This window comes from Arachis duranensis, chromosome 7 (genome assembly GCF_000817695.3).
Source record: "Arachis duranensis cultivar V14167 chromosome 7, aradu.V14167.gnm2.J7QH, whole genome shotgun sequence".
In the NCBI taxonomy this organism is placed as follows: domain Eukaryota; kingdom Viridiplantae; phylum Streptophyta; class Magnoliopsida; order Fabales; family Fabaceae; genus Arachis; species Arachis duranensis.
In genome coordinates, this window is record NC_029778.3 from 62,786,389 (window position 1) to 62,792,556 (window position 6,168).

The window sequence follows — 6,168 nt, forward strand, 5'->3', positions numbered from 1 at the left end:
GCTCCACGTTATCTCTCACGTTAGTGGTCTTAACGTGGCCACTAACGTGGGCACTCTTGGGTTGGTCCAACGTTCGTGACAAAGGTGAGTGTCACTCACGTTGGTGATTGGTTCTTCATCCCACGTTAGAGTTCACGTTAATTGGATTAACGTGACTCTTAACGTGGCTTCATTGTGCCTTTGTGGAACGTTAGTGGCAACCACTTTTACCACTAACATTGGAGCTCCTCTTCCTCCTCTACGTTAGCTACCACGTTAATGTAGTTAACGTGGCAACTAACGTGGACTATGATGGCTTTGAAGGCGTTATTGGCGATCACTTTTTCCATTAATGCTACAGGCTTGTTCCATTCCACGTTAGTGGTCACGTTAATTAGATTAACGTGGCTGCTAACGTGGTTCCTTCTTGCTTCCTTTGTCCTAAAATCAAGCAATTAAGGTGCATCAAAGCTCTGTTCCAAATCATGAGATTATGCATCATCAATTTTATCATACAATTCCTGCCTAATCCTCATGAAATCATGTAAAGTACACAATAATTGCTTGAATCAAGATGTAAGTGTATTTTCATCAAAAACTTGCCTATTTACTAAGAAAATGCATGAAACTACCCTAAAATAGTAAAGAAAAGGTCAGTAAAACAGGCTAAGATACCCTGGCATCATATATACTATTATCTATTTATCTCTCTGTCACTTTTACATAGTTACTATAAGCTATTATTGGAACTTTCAATAATAACTTATAGTCAAGAATTAAGAAGCTCTTCAACATTTGCTAGTGACTTAGTAGTTTATTTAAACAAGTTCGAGATCAAATTGAGTCTTCTAACGAATTTCAGTAAAGTAAAGTAAAGAAATGAAAATCAATGTTTTGACTGAGCTAGAAAATCAATGTTTTGACTGGCAATTTCAAGATAAAAAAGTCAAAATAATATTCACTGAGCTAGATATATGCAAGGCATCAAAAGGAAGGGAAAAACATGAGTGCATTCTATCACTCACCATACTAGACCCATCGTTATTTGGAAGCATAAATGTGACATTTCATAAAACATTTTGAAGGCATAAAAATTAAAACAAAAAAACTATGAATAATGAAAAAATATTAATCAACTTAACTGTACAAAACAGAAATAACTACACAAACCATTTCAGCAAAGTTTTAGTTGTATGAATGCATAGTTTTAGTTATATCTTGAACAGTTGAATTGTTTCTCATATAAACGTTGATAGATCTTTGGGCTTCTTTATTTTTTGAGAATTGGGCTTAATAGGATATTTATTTAAAGGGCTCTATTACCCTCACATAGTGATCCAAATTTCAAAGGCCTTGATCCAAAAATAAAAGGATAAATAAGAAAAAAAAGATTAATTTAAACCTGTATTTTAAGTGTAAGATCCCTCTAAGAGCACCAAATAAATTCTGGGTCCTTAGTGTTTTGGAAGGAAACAGTGAATTGGAAAAAGAAAAGAAAAATCATGGTTGGTGGTACCTCTCTTTCGTTTCACTCCAGCTATATTATGCCTACCACCCCACTCCATTGCACGTTCTCAATCTCATTTTGTTGGCCCCTTTATGTCTATTCTATGGCTTCCTGCGTAGTAAAGTTGTGCCAATTTCAGAAAGCTATACACCTTAAAATAGAATATAAAAAACTATCGACAAACAACACAAGTGTGTATATGTGTGTGTGTGTGTGTGTGTGTGTGTGTGTGTGTGTGTGTGTGTGTGTGTGTGTGTGTGTGTGTGTGTGTGTGTGTGTGTGTGTGTGTGTGTGTGTGTGTGTGTGTGTGTGTTACTTACAGCAGCTCCATCATTTTCTCCCAAAGAATATATTTCAAAAATTTAATAAATACTTACAAAAAACAAAAATCAAACCTGCATTCATATAAGATACACATTACATGACCAATCTTTATCACCTATGTAATAATCTTCGTTTACATACTGTATAACCAAATCATAAATCATTTTTTCATTCCATAATTTGTAATATTCTATATAGAATTATACAATAATAATCATGACATACTAACACAGAATGGAATGAAATTGAAAATTACAGACATAAGCACATACATCGTTTAGGCTTCAGGCTCCACAAAGTGGAAAATGAAGAGGAATATTAAAATGCAATAAAACAAACATAAGCACATACACAAAAATATTTAGGCTGAAGAATTAATTCCAGAGTCTCTTAATGGGAATCTCTAAACCAATTACGCATGTTAAAGATATCAAAATAGATTGAATTCATACTATCAATTATAGCCTATATCTTCTTTATAGCTGAATTCACACTATCAACAGAAGTACCCTCAATGGCTGCAAAAGACAATTACAACAAATCATTTAGATATTGGATTTCCTTATGGAACAGTAACAAGGAGTCAAGCTGGTAAGAGGAAAAAGGCTCTACTTAAATGAAAATCCACCAACTGAGCCAATGAAGGATTCCTGCACATATAATTACTTTGTGCTGGTCTCTCAATCAATCAAGTGCTACATATATAGAATTAACAAACACTTATGAACTGAATATATTATATTGTGAATGAATTATATTAAATCAGCTATGACATAACCATATCAAAGTTAAAATGAAAGCATAATAGAAAATAAACATTTCAATTTGATACATACAAGTTAGGCAGTAACTTAGGTACAGCCAGGAACAGAGGGACTTACTAACAAAATCATCTTCTTTTGAAGTAGGTATTATTATCTTAACCCCCAATTCCTCTTCTATCTTCTGTTGTGTGGATCCCTTGAAACAATATATCTTATAGATTTGCAGGTATATATTGATATGTATGTTATTGATATAGGAAGAAACTAAGAAAACAAATCAAAATTATACTAACCCTTCATAGTAGGAGCCTTGGTCACAGATCTTGACTGATTCTTCGATGCCCTCAGAAACTTGTTTTTCATCAAAACTGACATTGGAAAAAAAAGCTCAGAAACAACAAAACATTAAATTCTTATTTTATTATTTAAATATCATTCATGTTTTATACCTATAGTTTGCTGTAAGCCATAAACCATGGGAACATATCTAGAAGATAAAGAGGGAGTACAATGTAAAGAGACATCAGGAATATCAACTAAAGTCATTAAAATTGGGGCATGATCAGATCCTTCTAGCTTAATGCTCTGTCCTCCTTTCCACCTATGTGCACTGAGCATATCATAAAGTTAAAACTTATATTCTAGTGTCAAGAAAGGCATACAGCACTAATCTTGATCATATGATACAGTACTGCTAAAGAACCACAAAAGTGGGAAGAAGATGTACAAATATATGTCAACTAAACAAAAGAAACACAACTTGCAAAAGGAAGGAGATGATATTTGCAGCTCCCATGTACATAAAAAAGGGCATGTTATGGTAGAACTAAATATTTAAAATTATTTTCCAAAATAACTCAGCATAAATAGCTTACAACTTGTAAAATCCAGTTAATTAATGGCTAATTAACTCATAAATGAGAATTTATTCTAGAAAGCCCTAAATGTGATTTTTATGGCTAAATGTGATAGAGGCGATTGAGACGAGAATTTCGGTACCAATTTTATAGAATTCAGACCAAGATTGGGCCGAACGGGCCAAACCGGGCCAACCGGACCCAAAATAGGCCCTTGGCCCAACATAACTAAACCAAAACCCTAGTTTTCAGCACTCTCTCTCCTCACACAACACTCACACACGCTGAAAAAGAGAGGAAATGGGGGAAGAACACTCTCAAACTTCTATCTCTCACTTGATCTTCAAACCACCATAACTTTTGATCTAGAGCTCCGATTGCCGCTCCGTTTGCGGCCACGTGTTCACTGCGGAGAGCTCTACAAAATCCATACAATTAATCTTGAGGTAAGCCACGTTTTTCTCTTCGAATTTCCAGCCTTGTTTTAGAGTTTCATGAGCAAAAATATTGAGACTTTTGGCTCTTTGATGTTATAGGACTCAACTCTCTTGAAGGAAAAAGTTAATCTTGTCTCCTTGGACCTTGGGTGTGGTAAGATTCTCAACCCTAGTGTAATTTATTATTTTATGATGTTTGGGTATTGTGTATGGGTATGATGATTGTGGCTTAGGTTGTGTATGTGTGAATATTAGAGCTTGATTGGTGACTTTGAAAAGCTTGAAAAGGGCTTTGGTGGTGAAAAATTTGTTCTTGGAGGTGTTGAGACCTTGAGAGCTTGAGGAAAAGTGGTTTGGAAGTGCTCCGGTTGAGCTTGGGAAATCGGCTAAGGTATGGTCTCGGTTTCTCGTATCTAATATGTAATGTGGTAGGAAATACTTAGGCTAGAGGCCCTAAGATAGGCATTGAATTGTTGATGTTGTTGAATAGTTGATATATATGATGTGGTCATATATGTGATGATGATTATTGATGCCTTAATGGTATGATGTATGAGAAATATGCATGTTGTGATATATGCTTGATGGTTGAATTGTGGGTGGAACCATGTTGATGGTGAGTATGATATTGATTGTGTACAATGATGATTTATTGGACTTGGTGTTGTTGAAAATTGGCATGAGGAAGAGTATATTATATGTCAATGTGTTTGAGTTTGAGCCACTTGGGTGAAGTGGGTTAAAATGATGGGATAGTGATTTTGGTGAATTATGGTAATGTGTCAATGTGTGAGTTGAGGAGGCTTGATTTTGAATTTGATACATTTTGATTGATTTCAAGGAAAAGGGATGAATTGTCATGTTTTGATTGATTTGGAAAAGAGTTGAAAATGGCTTGTTTTGAAAATGGCATTTTGTGGCTTTGTATGAAAAACATGGTTTTTTGGGCATACTTTGATGAGACATAACTTGGACTACGGCTCTCTGTTTTATGCCAAATCTATTTAGAAATGAAATTGGATCCGGGATGTCCATGCCGTTCGAAGAACGGGTGAAAAACGATTTAAAATGAGAAAGTTATGTCCGTCGGAAGATTGGGGTTGAATTTGTGAATTCTGCAGTTTTTAACTTAGAAAATTTTTAGCAGAATGACCCCCCGCGCGTAGGCGCACTTGGCACGTACGCGCCGTTCTTCTCGAAAATGCCATCCACGCGTGCGCGGGAGCGCCGAATGTGCTGCACCCAATGCCCAGCCATTTTCCAGAGAGTTGTGCCTGAACTGTGCCAGTTTTGTGCCTGGGGCACGAGAGCACCCACGCGAACGCGTGGTTGATGCGTGTACGTCGATTGGCTAATTTTCAATCCACGCGTTAGCGTGCATGATGCTTACGCGTCGATGAAGTTTTGAGACGCGTTAGCGTGCATGACGCATACGCGTCGATGAGTTTTTTGGCCATCCACGCGTGCGCGTACGCGGGGCCCTGTTTTCATCTCAAAGTTGATTTTTTAGTTTTAAAAGCCAAATCTCATACTTCTAAGCCTCCGATCTCACCACTTATGTCTTAAATCATTATGATATGCCTAGCAATTAGAAAAGGAGCTAGGGGATGTGGTAACTTGCGAGTGAAGCAAGGGAAAAAAATGAATGATCAATGAAGATCAAAGATGATTATGTGAGAGGTGGAGGATGGTGGTGGAAGTGCTTGTTATGCCATGGGCCGAAAGGCCGTAATTGTTAATGAAACGGCTGGTTATGGATTTAACCGTGAGCCGAATGGCTGGTTATGGATTTAACCGTGAGTCGGATGGCTAGATTATTGCCGTGTTACGGCAGAGCCATGATTATGGCTAAGTATAAATGCATATATGCTGTTGAATGAATTGTGAATGTTGTACTTCCACTATTGGAGATGAGAGTTTCCCTGGAAAGAAGCAGTGGCTAGCCACCTGGTGGACGAAATTGTGATTCAATTGTTATTCCATTTTGCAAAATTCATTGCTTTTCATTCCCTGGTAATGGCGCCAAAAACATGATGCCAATACCATAGTTCACAACTCCGTTCAACTAACCAGCAAGTGTACTGGGTCGTCCAAGTAATACCTTACGTGAGTAAGGGTCGATCCCACAGAGATTGTTGGTATGAAGCAAGCTATGGTCACCTTGTAAATCTCAGTTAGGCAGATTATTGGTTTAAATTTGATTAATGGAATAAATAGAAAATAAAAGGGATAGAAATACTTATGTAAAGCAATAGTGGGAATTTCAGATAAGTGTATGGAGATGCTGTGCTCCTCTTGAA

General features: G+C 36.7%; 1 long non-coding RNA gene across 1 annotated transcript in view; it reads right to left on the minus strand.

Moving 5' to 3' along the window:
* Nucleotides 1-1,430: 1,430 nt before the first annotated feature.
* The window catches only part of LOC107459370 (uncharacterized), an 8,635-nt gene continuing 3,897 nt past the window's right edge, over nt 1,431-6,168 (minus strand). The window contains exons 4-6 of the long non-coding RNA XR_008001252.1: nt 2,868-3,184; nt 2,692-2,770; nt 1,431-1,597 (exon numbers count right to left, since the gene is read on the minus strand). This is a non-coding gene — a long non-coding RNA (uncharacterized LOC107459370). The remainder of the gene's footprint in view (nt 1,598-2,691; nt 2,771-2,867; nt 3,185-6,168) is intronic.